The sequence below is a fragment of the Maniola jurtina genome, chromosome 20 (genome assembly GCF_905333055.1).
Source record: "Maniola jurtina chromosome 20, ilManJurt1.1, whole genome shotgun sequence".
In the NCBI taxonomy this organism is placed as follows: domain Eukaryota; kingdom Metazoa; phylum Arthropoda; class Insecta; order Lepidoptera; family Nymphalidae; genus Maniola; species Maniola jurtina.
In genome coordinates, this window is record NC_060048.1 from 2,102,022 (window position 1) to 2,117,772 (window position 15,751).

Below are 15,751 nucleotides of genomic sequence, written 5' to 3' on the forward strand. Positions count from 1 at the left end.
TTGACTTTCTTCTCTGTACATGTCATAGGTATAGTTCGCGACTGGTCGAGATAGGGTTAACATTATTGCCATTTCTAAGATAAATATCATTATGTCATTAACAAAATAACTTTTCTCATCAGTCTTAATGATATGTTATACTCAAAAACCTGTTCTTAAAAATTAAGTTACATGCCCAAGCGTCTGCTAAATAGTACCTATCTATTGAATTCTTTCAATGTGAGTAGATAATGTGTAGAAAATTCCCGTCGCTTTGAATGGTCTTTAACGACTTAAATCGTTATTTCGCAATGACTTTAGCTAATGCGATAACAACACTTATCAGTTGCTTAACTTTACTTTTAACCTCATAAACCCGAGTGCACAATACGTTGAACAAAGTAGGCTGAAGTTTTTTCGTAATTTAGGTGGCTATGTACCTATTAATACGTCAAATGTATATTATGATGGAAAATCATCGTCAGCTGCAGATCAGCCTGTGCGTTCGTTTACAGCCAAAAATAAGACTACCCTAATGAGCGTCTCCACACCCTGATCTCAGACTTCCAATCCCTACAAGTCCCTACAAGAGACCTATGTCCAGCTGTGGAACTCTTTTGGTTGATAATGATGATGATAGCGTTCTTACTGCAAAGATGAATTCCAGCCAATAGTGAGAGACTGTTAGCCAATCGTCACACTGTAGTCTGTAGCTGTCAAACTATGGCGGATCCCTCACTGATGCTCGCTGACTATTGGGTACAATGCATTGTTCCAACAAGAATAGCATTAATTCAGTCATTGCGATTGTAATAATGATTGATGTAGGTTTTGCCGAATCGAACTATAGTGCACTATAAAGTGTAATGATGTTAAAACGCTGTTTACATTATTCCAGTAGCAATACAGCGTAGGATTAGATGGCTGGACTGGAATGCAACAATAATGTGAGCGTATATAATAGGTAAGGTGCACTGGAACAAGTGTGAAAAGGTACTTACCTATTTCAAGAACTTTATGTTATTTTTACGTTGGGCTTTGTCCCACTAGAATTGTTAAAGCCTTACGATGTTAAGTTTACGTTTAAGCTTAGTTAAGCTCTTGAACATTTAAGTGATTCGTTTGTTTTTGTTATCGCTGTATAAATATAAAACGTGTCAAGCAGACTGTCTGTTTGGTCTAATCTAAAAATACACTTAGCGGCTTTTATCTACGGTTTTAAGAATAAGCCGAGGCGTACCGTTAACTAAATGCGTTACTTCGAGTAGTATTTTACATATTATGAATCAATAGTTAACTTATTGTACTGGTCAAACGATTTATTTATGTAAAAAATCCCGGTTACATTATAGCAATGTAACCGGGTATATAAAACTTATCTCGTTAGATTACGTTGTGTTTATGATGCAATATTTTAATCCCATTGCCAGAGTGGGTGCGATAAAATACAAAATTAAGAATCTTGGTTATTGCTTCCAATATAGATAATATATTATGTGTAACAGGCTCTAATACACGTCTGAAATTGTGATTTACGACATTTTTTTTTCACTAAAAATAGATAGATAAATAGAACAGTGACATGCAGGTAGTGTCGAACTATATTTTTTCAAATCTGTTCTAAATAATGTGAAACGCACCTTATTTGATCAGGTTATTTTTATTGTAGAGCTCTAAAGGTAACACTAACACAAAAATAATACCAGGAATATAGCTATAATGCCTATAAGACACCTATTTAAGTACATCTATTTCAAATTAGAGTTCATCTGTGAGTAGCCTTAATAACTCCTTGCGCAGTCTATCTGCCAGCGAAAGTTCCGTCAAAATCGGTTTAGGCATTTGGAAGTTTAGCCCAGACAAACTAAAACTTGCAAATCGAGTGCCAGATGGGGTGACTGGCATTTAACGTGCAATAAACCCATCACACTAATATTATAAAGGCGAAAGTTTGTGTGTATGTGTGTGTGTATGTTTGTTACTCCTTCACGCAAAAACTACTAGACGGATTTGGCCGAAATTTGGAATGGAGATAGATAATATCCTGGATTAGCACATAGGCTACTTTTATCCCGAAAAATCAAAGATTTCCCACGGGATTTCGAAAAACCTTAATCCACGCGGGCGAAGTCGAGGGCATCGGCTAGTAAATAATAATGTAGACAAAAGAGTTAAGGCAGTTATTTCAAACACTAGACGCTACAATAAGTATTTATTTGTATAGATGTAATCAATGGTAAGGTGCAGCGAAAATCACTTAGCCAGCATTAACTTAGCAATATATTTTCTCAGCGTAACAATTTTGTCAGCGTAAATGACTTGAAGCGTAACTTAACTCCTAACCTATTGTTAACACGGACCGACATCCGTACAATGTACCTACATGCATAGCGGTATACCAATTGGAACGCCAAACGCATTGCCAGTTGTATTAACCAAGTCAGTCATCAGTGGTGTAGCGAGGAGCACGCTGTATACGCGTTAATACGACGCGAGCGCGCGAAAACACGATACACGATTTTGAATTTCGAACTCGAATTTTATAATTTCCGAACGTTTTGAACTTGATAATTTCAATTGTTTTTTCGAATTAGAAAAAGTATTTGGTGTAAAAATAAACAACGCGCGAAAATATAATTTTGAATTTCGAACTGGACGTTTTTAATTTTTGTGTTAAGTATAATTTTTTTTAAACAATCTTTTTAGTGAAGAGGAAACTTTTTCAAGACTTTTTTTTATTTGGTGACTATTTTGTTTGTGTTCTGTGAACTGTTCTCATTTTGATTTATGATTTTGCTGAGAAGAAAATGTTTTTGAAATAAACGCGCGTACAACCGCTTGAAAACTTTTGGTAAGTGTTAAAAAGTGTTTAATTTAAAAAATATTTAAATTAAACAGTTTAATCTGGTTATTTTAAATATTTTTCAAAGCTTTATTTTTTTATTGTGAATTAGGGAACTTAAAAATGAAACAAAACAATGTTATGTAAATTAGTATAATATTCAAAAATAGTACATAGTATTATATTTAGAGAACGTTTAAGCTTACAAAAAATAATTAAGGGATCTAAATTTAAAAGTAAAAACCGTACATAAGTCGGTATGAACTCTGACCTCATGCAAAGATAACTTGTGACACATTTTGTCATAGGTTCAAATTAATTAATCAGTAGCCTATTTTTTACGAAATAGGTAAATAGTTAACACGTATAATATAAACAGAGGAGAGGACGACCAAAGAAAACGGGGATGGATTGCGTGAAGAGAATATGCGTATAAAAGGGGTGGATGGTAAATACGTCTAATTAGACGCCTATTTTCCTAAATGCCTCACGCAGGAATCAAACCCAGAATCAGGCTCTAGCTATCAAAGCGAAATCGCACCTCGGTGTTAGAAATATTAGGGTCTAGAAAAGTATCAAATCAGCAAGGTCCGAAATCAAATCCGCAGCCCTTAATAAAAATGTAACCATTTAAATTTTTCATAAACGTGTCATCATTTAACCTAAACTTTCTCTTCCAAAGACCTACATCCTGTTGAAAGGATAATAAAAATACTGTTTCCAAAAAATAACCCGAAGGCTGGTTTTAAACTTTGTTATGAAACATCCTGCTCTCTTGAAATGAATCATTTAGGACATAATATGAGAAATACGAACTTAACAAGGTATCTTACAGCTTACGTTAAAATAAAAAAAACCGGCCAAGTGCGAGTCGGACTAACACACGAAGAGTTCCGTACTATCGAACAAGAAAAAAAAATACTTTTTTTGTGTTCACGGTTTTCATATTATTTTCTCATTTCTTTCTATTTTTTTTCTACTTGTGCTATAAGAAATTGCTTCCTGCTTAATTTCTTGATTCTTGTGACTCGTTGGGAACCCACGTTTAATATTTAGCTAACTACTAGTCTACTTAACTTTAAATTTCTCCTTTTTCACAAAGAAAGACGTGCGTAGAAAAGAAAATTTTTAAATATAATATACCTATACATGAACTTGTACCAGTGGTAGATAATTTTGACGATTCGAAAGCATTTGTAAAAGTTTACTTGAATAAAAATAATTTGAATTTGTAGTTAGTATGTACCCATGGCTGTATTAGATCGCGTGCAATCTAGCGATAACTTTACTAATAACATTGATTCCTCTTTTGATAGCTAAATGTTTTATGTGACAATTACCATAAGTACCTAATTTTATTTATGGAACCCGAATTATGCTTGGGTACAACACTGAACCGAGATAGTCTATTTATTTGTTATTTATTTAATTTATTTATTTGGTACAGAGTTAGCTTGCATCCCGGAGACGGATTTAGGATACTTTTTATCCCAGATAATCAAAAAGTTCCAACGAGATTTACAAAAAGTCCCACTCGCACACGAAAGGTTCCTTACCAAACTTACCATGAACCATCGTACAAGAAATTAACACTTTTTAATTTTTTTGTGAGGTAACCAAAAATCTACGGTTTTCGGATTTTTTCTTTTTACTTGTGCTTTAAAACTGCCACCTACCTTTCATGATTCTATGTCCTCGGGAAGTACCCTATAGGTTTTAATTTCCTTGACGGGGCTTGACAGACACGAGAGACAGATAGACAAGCAGACAGACAAAGAAGTGATCCTATAAGGGTTTCTTCTTTCTCTAGAGGTCATCATCATCAACCACCGACTCACTACTGAGAACGGGTCTTTTCTCTGAATGAGAAGGGTTTTAGTACCCAATAGTAGTAGTTCACCGCGCTGGCCAAGTGCGGTTTGGCAGGTAGAGACACGGACCCCTAAAAACCGAAACTAACCCGGATGAAATCGCGAGCATCTAGTGGTACGAGTAGATAGCTTACGTAGTAGTTAACATTATGAACTAAATGAGAGTGTTATCTGCCCAATAGTACTGCACTGGCGGTGCCTTGACCTTTCCTGGTTGATAAGGCGCTATGTAAGAAGTTTTTTTGGCACTTGATGCATTAACTTAGGTATTTACTTTATATAACAAGAAAAATCTAGCTATTCCCGCTACTTGGTGCGCGTGGATTTATGTTTTTTAGGATTCCGTACCTCAAAAGGAAAACGAAACCCTTTTAGGATCACTTTGTTGTCTGTCTGTCTATCGGACTTTCCGTCCGTCGTGTCTGTCAAGAAAAACTATAGGGTACCTACTTCCCGTTGCCTTATAGCACAATTAGTAAAGGAATAAATCCGAAAACCGTGAATTCGTGAGTCTGACTCGCACTTGGCCAGTTTTTCAAGATCCCATTGGAATTTTTCATAATCCTCCCTTAGCGGTTCCTATATGTTTTCAAAATAAACAACAAGTGTAAATTAAAATTTATAACACCCCCGACAAGTGACTAGACACACAGTAACTAGAAAAGAGCTGATAAGCTTCAAACGGCTGAACCGATTTTCTTGAATTATAGCTAAGAACACTTTCGATCAAGCCACCTTTTAAACAAAAAACTAAATTAAAATCGGGTCATTAGTTTAGGAGCTACGATGCCGCAGACAGGTACACAGATACACACGTCAAACTTATAACACCCCTCTTTTTGGGTCGGGGGTTAAAAATCCCACTAATCATTTCTGAGTTAGCCAACATAGCCCCCTCTTATATCACGCGACTTTGAGCGACTTTGAACTTGTGGACAACGCAACGCCAACTGTCAGTGTCCACATTTCAGCGCCATACATCAGATTACTCATACACAGGCGTCCAATTATTTTAGTAGTCTACTTTAGAGACTTGTTGACATAGTTGTACATTTCTAAATTTACAAGCTATAACAGCCTACAGCCTGCGGTTTGATCACGTGGGCGGAAGTAGCAATAAACTTATACATTTCGTATGCGCTATACCATAAAATCATAGGATATAAAACATACCAAGGAAATTATGTATTACGAAAATGTATTGTTCTTCGTATATAAATCAGATGCATTGCGTAGGAGTCCCGGTTTTGATGGTAACTATGATTTGAAAAGTCGAAAATGATCTATTATTTTGTAGCCAAACCACAATGCTATTCTATAAACGCACAGCCTCGCTTGCAACGACGAAATGATACAAAAGTTAGTTATTGTGTCGGAATGTTTCGACGACGAATTTATAAAATAGCGCTCAAATATTACAGAATACTGCTTGTTCACAAATTAGCTTGTTTAGAGATAAGGATCCTATTCCTAAGAAATGATAATTATTACAATGTTAATGTTAAGATATTTGTGCAATTTGCCCATAATTTTACCTAAATAGCTCGATAGGTACATAGTTAATTAAGTAGTTAAACGATAATAATAATGATTAACTGACTAAATATGTAGGTTGTTCTATATAACTGCCTAGGCCTTCTGAATTTCACAAAGATAGCTATCGACTCGCTCTACAAACGTGTTGCCATTTTTTCAAACATTTTCCCAAGTGCGTGTAGTTGGTTTTATGCCCATTACTTTATTTTACACAAACATTCGTCTCATTGTCCAATTGACCGTTGTCGACAAGTGAACGCCCAATTAATGGTGAAAGTGTTAATTTTCATTACGAATTCGTGTTATTGTTGCAACCGTGATATTACCAGTCTAATAACTTGGTCATTGAGTTAATTATATTACTAACGTATCTAATTGAATTTATACGGAAAATTTGTAATAAAACGTTTCCTAACCGACCCAGTTTGAACAATATACAATATATAGGGCAATATCTAACTAAATAACAGAAACAGAATCAGATTTATTGGGATAAACGTTTACAATTAGAGCTTAGGTAAAAGAATAATTGATAATTCTATAAAATAAACTATAAACTTAAAAAAAATTAAAACTAAAATAAATTAAATTGAATCTAAAACCTCATCGAGACCACCGCAGCGAGGCATTGTACTCAAGATGCTGGCAGCATTGCCCCTTCTGATGGCCAAACTAATTCTTTGCCCAAGGTTGCTGCCAGCTCTCGGGTCCCCGGTTGACTCGATATAGGTAATTAAAGCATTCGAGATTCGAATTGCTGGACAGCCAGGCTGATCCTGGGCAAAAAATGCAAGCACAAAAGCACTAACCGCGGTGAAATGTCTCGCAAATATTTTTTAACACTAGACTCCATGACCATAGGATCTCCATAGCTAGTGAAACAAAAATGTAACTCTATAAGAGAGGCATACCTATCTACTTAGATTAATTAAATCCTTAAATGACTGTCTCACAATTAAATTATCGCATGTCTGGATAAGATTCGTCGCCCACCGTTAAAATAGCACTCGACTATCAAGTGTGGTATCTTGACACCATAACCAGTTAATTGGCGCTAATTAGGTCATTTCAGATTGGGTTACAGCTTACAGACGTGCAGTGTTGTGGGAAAAAATGACATGTCTGCTTAATGTTTCTGCACCTAATTATTTAATAATTATTATGAAAGGACGAACTGATGCCCGCGATTTCGTTCGCGTGGATAAAGGTCTTTTTAAATCCCGTGGGAACGCCTTGATTTTCCGGGATAAAGTAGCCTATGTGATAATCCAGGGTATAATCTATCTCCATTCCCAATTTCAGCCAAATCCGTCCAGTAGTTTTTGCGTGAAAGAGTAACAAATATCAACACATATAAATACTTATAAACTTTCGCGTTTATAACATTAGTAGGATAGGATAATATGACTGGTTAACGATAATTATCGGTAATAATCAAATCAATCGATCTGTAAAATCGGTAAGTTTGCATCTTATTTATTTTTAAACAATTTTTAACTGATTAAAAAAAAAGGAGAATTCAACGCATAAGCGTTGAATTTCGCTGCAGCGAAGCCCAAAAGGAAGGCTACGTGTTTGACCTGTATGTATGTACTATGTATGTATGTCCGTCCCTATATTCGCTCATAACTGCTCAACAGCTCAACCGATTTTGATAAATGATACGTCATTAGATTCGTGTTGAAATTGGCACATAAAATCCTCGGGCAATTACTTAGTGCTCCACAAATAAATACAGCTATATTATCTAGACCGTTAAAACATAACTTTATAGGAGATCCGTCAGATTTCTCCCGTTTACTCCCACGTATAAACCTACATAACGTCATTTCATAGCAAACGGTCTCAGATGCAATTGTTGGCTTGCGCAACACGATAAAAAGCTTGAGGCGATAAAAACCATTTCCTTTCATTTGAGAGATATGGGTACTTAGTTCCGTAATGCGTAAGGGTGCGTTCACACTTCACACCCAAATCAAACTCAAACTTAAAGTCAAAATCATGATTGTACACCTTTTGATGTTCAGAATTGTTAGATTTGTAAGCTAAGAGGGTTCCAAACGCGCCCAGGTCTGAGAAGAGCCCACAACAAACACAACGTTATTGTAAGTCGCCGACCGTGAGCAGCTAAGTCAAAGTCAAAGCCAAAATCATTTACTCAAAATAGGTACTATTACTCCTTTTGATAGTCAGAATTGTTATAGTTGTACGATGTAGTGGTGATAATTAATTACGTAAACATAAAACCAAAGCTACGAGGGTTCCAAACGCGCCCAAGTCTGAACAGAGCCCACAACCAACTCAGCCGAGTATTATTTTTTTTTTATTATCACCACTTTACTATCAAAGCTGTTTGGCAACTCATTCCCAAGCTTTCGTATCATTTAACTAATCCTTTACATTGTAACAAGGTTTTTTCAATCAGTTTACTTTATATGAAAACTTTGAACTTATTGAGAGAAGATCACAGTACACAGTTATGGTATGCTGGCTTGTTGTGGTGTCTTCTGGACAGGCTGATGTCTATCGGGGTACAGGCCTCGAGGCTGAGCCTCCTTGCCCGGGCGTTTCCTCACAGGTAGCTTAGCTACCTGTACTATTTCTTTTAGCCCTTTGGCTGAGGCCGCGCCTGTTCAACATCGGCCATAGACATTTGAGTCTAGTGGACTGGTATCGTCGATGATTTTTTTTCTTTATATGTAGATATGCTTAGCTAGAATCGAACCCATGACAACACCGAATAGGAGACCGAAGTCTTATCACCACTGCATTTTTTACATGGATATAGTTCTTTATTCTATAATTTTGATGAAAAGGTTGTAACAATAAAGACCATTTCCTTTTCATTTGGGAATGAAATCTAAGAGATAGGTAAATTACTTCCGTCACGCTCAAAACAACGAAGTTCTTATCACAGACCCTAACAAAAACGTGAAACGTCTTTGAAACGTGATCTCAAGTGAAGCAAGAAATGATGTAAATGTCATAACCCTTTTTAGGGTTCCGTACCAAATCTTTTCTTTTTTTTAAAATGAATATTAGTCATTTTAATCATGACTAACATTCTCCTTTCCCCTCCAACTAAGTGTTAAGCTTGTGCTAGCAGTGGGTACGACAATAGTGCAACGGGTGGGGTTGGAACCGCCGACCTTTCGGAATTCAGTCCGCTCCTATAACCGTTGAGCTATTGAGGCTTAAATGGTACAAAAGAAACCCTTATAATGAGACTTTCTACATCCGTCTGTCACAGTCGATTATTTCAGTAACTCTTAAAGCTACTGACATGAACTTTTGAATAGTGGTACATGATAGTGGCCCAACATCATTGAAATCAAAAAAATTGAAAATTATTTTCAGTTTAATTAGAAAACCTAAGACAAAGAACCTTAGATATTATCTTGTTTATAACTCTGAACAAATGAAATTTTTATGACCTAATTGTTTTAGCGGCATTCGATTGCCGCGGAAATAGAAATGCATACCTACTACATTCTCTCTACCTATTATGGTTCACGAGACACAGCCCGCTGACAGACAGACGGACAGACAGCGGAGGCTTAGTAGGGTCCCGAACGGAACCCTAAAAAGCAGATCCCACATACCTCAAACACAATCACTCACGGATCCCTCAAGTAGTCATAATTGGTTTACGACCGCACTCCAAAACCGAGTGTTAATTCCGCCTCCCCCTCACTAACCATCCAAACGGGAATTTGAATGACAGGGACGGATTCGTCACTAAATTACAGACCCACATTAATTTTATGTGTTTACTTAGGTTTTTTAATCCCGTGGGAACTCTTTTATTTTTCCGGGATAAATCAAATCAAATCAAATAAAACTAATTTAAATAAAATATAACTTCAATTATTGTAATGCCCTACTTATTTCACTTTATTTGATGTGTCATATAAACGGTTTTGATAACTTAACTAGGTGTGTTTTTCTATCACAACAGTTTTAACAATACGATAAAAATTAACATAAAAATTTTAATGAAAAACGACAAGTGCCTAACAAGTATTTGCGACTTTCACCATGAACTCGGCAATTTCACAAATCGTGAGAAAAGCGGTTGAAAATACAATAAGAAGCGCATTTTAAAGTAAAAACTTTACAATAGAAAGTTGGAATAATTTTTATTACACCTCAATCCATGGCACGTAAACGTATCGACTCTTTTTTGTTGCATCAATGTTATTCCACATAATATAATAGGGTAACCTCATTTGCAGTCAGTTACTGGAGTAAAACTCTCATTTCATTTTGTGTGTTGTAATTTTTTACTGTTAATAATGACTATTTATAGTTTGTAAGAAGTTCAGTTGCTGAAAACACTTTTTAGTGCACCAATAAAATTGCATCGGGGATAACTAACACTTTTTAGAAAAGTTGAAATAATTTCAAATGCCATATAGTTTATTAACCGACTTCAAAATAGGAGGAGGTTCTTAATTCGTCGAAATCTTTTATTTTAAAATCTTTAAACTTTTAAACACGCTGATTGATGATTTTGCTAAGATTACCTACGTGCATTTAAAAACCTAACCATTTAGATTTCTTTTGCAAATTTTTTTTACTACACTCACACTCTGTTTTGTTAGTTTAACAATCAAAAAATCAAACAAAACCAATTAGTAATAAAAAAAAAAGGTAAGTACTTCGCCATAAAGAATTTTTTCAAAAAAAATGTAGCCAGTGTCACTCGAGGTGATGTAAGAATTCTAAAAACACCCCATACATCCAAATCTGATTAGGTATTTAGAAGTTAAGGTGGAACAAAGAAACCCACATACATACATACCTGAGCCCTGAAAATATCACACTACTTTTCTTGGGCAGTTATGTAAAAATATCGTTCCGCCATACCAAAGAGGAAGTTACACGGATTTTTTTTTAAAGCCAGGCTCCTACCCTGCAGCCTCACGCATGTCTATGTTAATGCTCTGGTAGAGTTTATGCAGCTGTTCTGTACAAGTGGCTAAGGTGCATTCGATTACTGGTTCCTGTTTGACGTTGCATCTTTTTAACCCCCGACCCAAAAAGAGGGGTGTTATAAGTTTGACGTGTGTATCTGTGTGTCTGTGTATCTGTGTATCTGTCTGTGGCATCGTAGCGCCTAAACGAATGAACCGATTTTAATTTAGTTTTTTTTTTGTTTGAAAGGTGGCTTGATCGAGAGTGTTCTTAGCTATAATCCAAGAAAATCGGTTCAGCCGTTTGAAAGTTATCAGCTATTTTCTAGTTACTGTAACCTTCACTTGTCGGGGGTGTTATAAATTTTTAATTTACACTTGTGTTCAATCTTCTATGGGTAAATTATCATTTTAATGAAAACATGCTTGGTGTAAGTCAGATACGAGATTTTAGAGGTTCCGTGTTAATTAAAATTACCTTATGCTTTGGGTCGCTCTGGGTTCCATACATTTGGTCCCAATTTGATGATTTTGGATATTTTTCTGTACGTCTGTCAGCGGACTCTACCCGTTGAACCATAGGTAGAGAGTTGAAATTTTCACAAAATTTGTATTTCTACGTTATAACAACAAATAATAAAAATTACGAAATGGCCACTATGAGTATTAAAAAATGGGTTGTTTCTTATATACGAACTCTTCGTATGTGACACCGGCTCGCATTTGACCCATTTTTTTGCACACTCAACATAGGCTTATTGCAAGACATAATATACAAATTACCTTTGAGGTACTTAGGTATTATTACCTTGCAATTTTCTTTGATTTACTATTATTGCATGCTGGATTGTTATAATATAAAATCGCTTGCAAATAACTTCGTAAACCCAAGCTAAAATATCTTAATGTAAGTAAATAACAAGTGAAAGCAGCATTTAAATAATTCCAAGTAGTTTATAACTCAATTTCCCGTCTCAATTAGCAACAAACTATAAACTAACTGAAATGTTTACGTTTGCAAATAAATACATCACGACTAGTAACTAAGTACTAGGAATGTTATGGACCTAAGTTATCCATAAACGCGCAAGTGTGCCTGTTTGTCAGTATTTAACCTTTTCACGCCAATATTGAAGCAGATAGCTTGCTTCCCGGAGACGGATAAAGGCTACTTTTTATTCCAGAATATCAAAATATATTTAACTAGATGATGCCCGTGGCTTCGCCCGCGTGGATTTCGGTTTTTTTAACTCCTGTAGGAACTCTTTGATTCTCCGGGATAAAAAGTAGCCCCGGGATGAACTCCAAGTCTGTACCAAATTTCATTAAAATCGGTTCAGCGGTTGGACCGTGAAAACGTAGCAGGCAGACAGACAGACAGACACACTTTCGCATTTATAATATTAGTATGGATTAGTGTGATTAGGATAAGAGAGCCATGCTTATCATGACTAATACTCCCGTTTTAAGCGTAAAGCTTGTGCCAGGAGCAGGTACGACAATAGTGCAACGAGTGCGGTTTGAACCGCCGACCTTTCGGGATTCAGTCCGCTCCACAACCTTTGAGCTACCGAGGCTCTAAGTTGGATCCCATGTAAAATATGATACATATTATGAACTATGAAACCACGGAGAATGATCTACATAGACAGCCTACATTTAGAATGCAAACCTAATACAGACTTGCAGTTTGGTTTGATTGGATTAGATAAAACTGCGCACTCTGAGATTTCCGGTTCAGTAGATCAGTGCTGTCGGACGATTCAGTACAGGGCTAAAATTGTAGCTGCAAAAATCGCAGCTTAGAAAAATTCGGCTAGTTTTTTGTCTAACCTAGCCCTAAACCAAAGTTATGGGGGAACATCAAAGGCACCGCTCTTTTCAAGCACTAAAATTGCAACTAATCTACTGTGAAGAGGTCCCAATGCTGCAATCAAGTCCTTAAGTTTTAAATGTTTTGTACTTTTTAGGGTTCCGTACGGCCACGGACCAACGGGACCCTATTACTAAGACTCCGCTGTCCGTCCGTCTGTCAGCACTCAGCAGGCTATATCTCAGGAAGCCTAATAGGTAGAGACTAGACAGTTCAAATTTTAACAGAACGTATATTTCTATTGCCGCTGTAACAACAAATAATAAAATATTCAAAATGGCTGCCATGTAAATAAAAAAAAATTAAAAAGGTACATAATCTTGTGACTCACACTTGACCGGTTTTTTGGCTTTTGAGTCCTATTTTTCCAATTCATGAGGGCAACCTACAGACTATTCAAAAAGTTCAAAATCCCTTTGATGTTTAGAAGGACTATTAGGGACTTAAAGTACCAAATTAAGAGCAAGTTTTCGAGATGTGATCAGACCTTTATACCTATATATCGCGTAACTCTAACGGAGTATTGAAAGAGGGTGGAAAGAGGCTAAGAATCCCTTTGATGTTTAGATTGGAGGGGTTATAGTGGTATCCAGTAAATGTGCATCAGGCACTACATTCAAGGGCCCTAGAAGGATATCAAGGGTTTACATCAAGGCAAGGGATAAATCTCTTATTCCTACCTAGGTATAAGTCATTTCCTGTCCCCTTTTTAACCCCCGACCCAAAAAGAGGGGTGTTATAAGTTTGACGTGTGTATCTGTGTATCTGTGTATCTGTCTGTGGCATCGTAGCGCCTAAACGAATGAACCGATTTTAATTTAGTTTTTTTTGTTTGAAAGGTGGCTTGATCGAGAGTGTTCTTAGCTATCATCCAAGAAAATTGGTTCAGCCGTTTGAAAGTTATCAGCTTTTTTCTAGTTACTGTAACCTTCACTTGTCGGGGGTGTTAAAATTTTTTAATTTACACTTGTTTTCTCCTTCGTTATTAAGTACCTATCTAGTACTTTTTTTTGGTATCTATCAATAAATTAAAAATATATATATATTTTCCTTGAGACAGAAAAGTTTTGAAAACTGAAATGCCCACCGCGTAGAAAACTTTGTAAAATATTTCAAGTAGATATTATTACTGGTTCTATATGTATAAGAAATCTGAATACATAATTACCTTACCTAATTAGTAATTATGCAAGTACATAGAATAATTACTTAGCTAATATTATATGCTAATAGCGCAACATTCTTTTTGGAACCACATTTTTTGCTCTAATACCTATTTTACTATTATTTAATTGTGATTTCGTTGCATAAACTTACCTCATTTTTATAAATATTTGAATTATTCATAATTAACTGAAAATTTCCTCGCTAGCTGTAATTGGATACATGCATTTTCAAAACACAGTGCAAGAAACTTAGTTGGCGCCACGCGGCGCGGCGTCTTTCTGCATTTACCAACTGATCAACTCATTCCAAACCTTCTCTATTTACTACAAAATAGGGCTTAAAATCCTTCAAAATAAATGCATTTATAAAGTTGTTATATGTGCATCACTTACAGATTTAAATATGCAGTTTAAATATATCTTAATGCATTTAAAATAAGACATAAAATCGCCCATATCAAACTGCACTTGAATGGCCTGCACTGCCTAGCATACATTACCCGCTGTAACGACCAAGCAATAAAGTTTAGTACGCGTTGCTATGGCAACAGAGTTTATGGTCGAAGGCCCATGCATGTTTGTTTTTTAATTGGCTGCTATAAATTACTTACTACTGGTGATTTAGTGGTGGCTTATAAAAAACCCGGTCAAAGCGAGTCAGACTCGCGCACCGAGGGTTCCGTTCTCGGGTGATTTTTTGCACGATAAACTATTATGCATAAAAATAAATAATACACTTTTTTAGAAAGTACAGGGAAAGCCCTTTCATATGATATCCCACTTGGTATCTTACTTTGAAAATTGATAATATTACTTAATTATTTATTTGTTCATGAACACATTAATTTATTTTTATTTTTTGTGATATAACCACAAATTCACGGTTTTCGACTTTTTCCTTTATCAACGCACGGCTCAAACTACTGGACGGATCGGGCTGTAATTCGATATGTATGTAGTAGCTATTATGACGTAGACATCCGCTAAGAAAGGATTTTTGAAAATTCAACCCCTAAGGGGGAAAATATGCGTTTGAAATATACGTCGTCGACGCGGACGAAGTCGCGAGCATAAGCTAGTAATAAATTATAAAATAGAACAGCCTTACCTACTAGTAAATTATAGATAAACACAAAACAACCAATTTAAGGTACAAATCACCACCTTGACTCGGATACCAAATACCAATGGAATTGAACCTGCCTACGCGCAATGAGCTTTTGAATAGCCACGATTTGCCTCTGCAGCTGCGGTTCAAGGAGAATGCACTGCATTATGTATCCCTTTTTGTCTTTTACCAATCGTTTTTAGGGTTCCGTTCCTCAAAAGGAACAACGGAACCCTTATAGGATCACTTTGTTGTCTGTCTGTCTGTCTTGGCCGATTTTTAATGTTGGGAATTATATTTATAGGTTTGGAATGTGGTTTCTCAAAAAAGGTTACCTCAGAATGCATAATAAGTACATCTATAGATTAAAAGAGCGGTGATAGGCCTAGTGGTTAAGTAGACGGTCTCCTATTCGGAAGGTTGCGGGTTCCGTTCCATCCCTCATCCCTGTACTACACGC

At 36.1% G+C, this 15,751-nt stretch overlaps 1 protein-coding gene across 2 annotated transcripts in view; it reads left to right on the forward strand.

Moving 5' to 3' along the window:
* The window catches only part of LOC123875747 (phospholipid phosphatase 2-like), a 72,562-nt gene that overhangs the window by 11,280 nt on the left and 45,531 nt on the right, over nt 1-15,751 (forward strand). The window contains exon 1 of one of the 2 annotated variants that reach the window (XM_045921779.1): nt 2,413-2,830. The exons of the other annotated variant lie outside the window; for it this stretch is intronic. The gene's annotated coding sequence lies outside the window, so the exon portion shown is untranslated. Of the gene's footprint in view, nt 1-2,412; nt 2,831-15,751 lie in introns of those variants that run through there. 2 annotated transcript variants of the gene reach the window in all.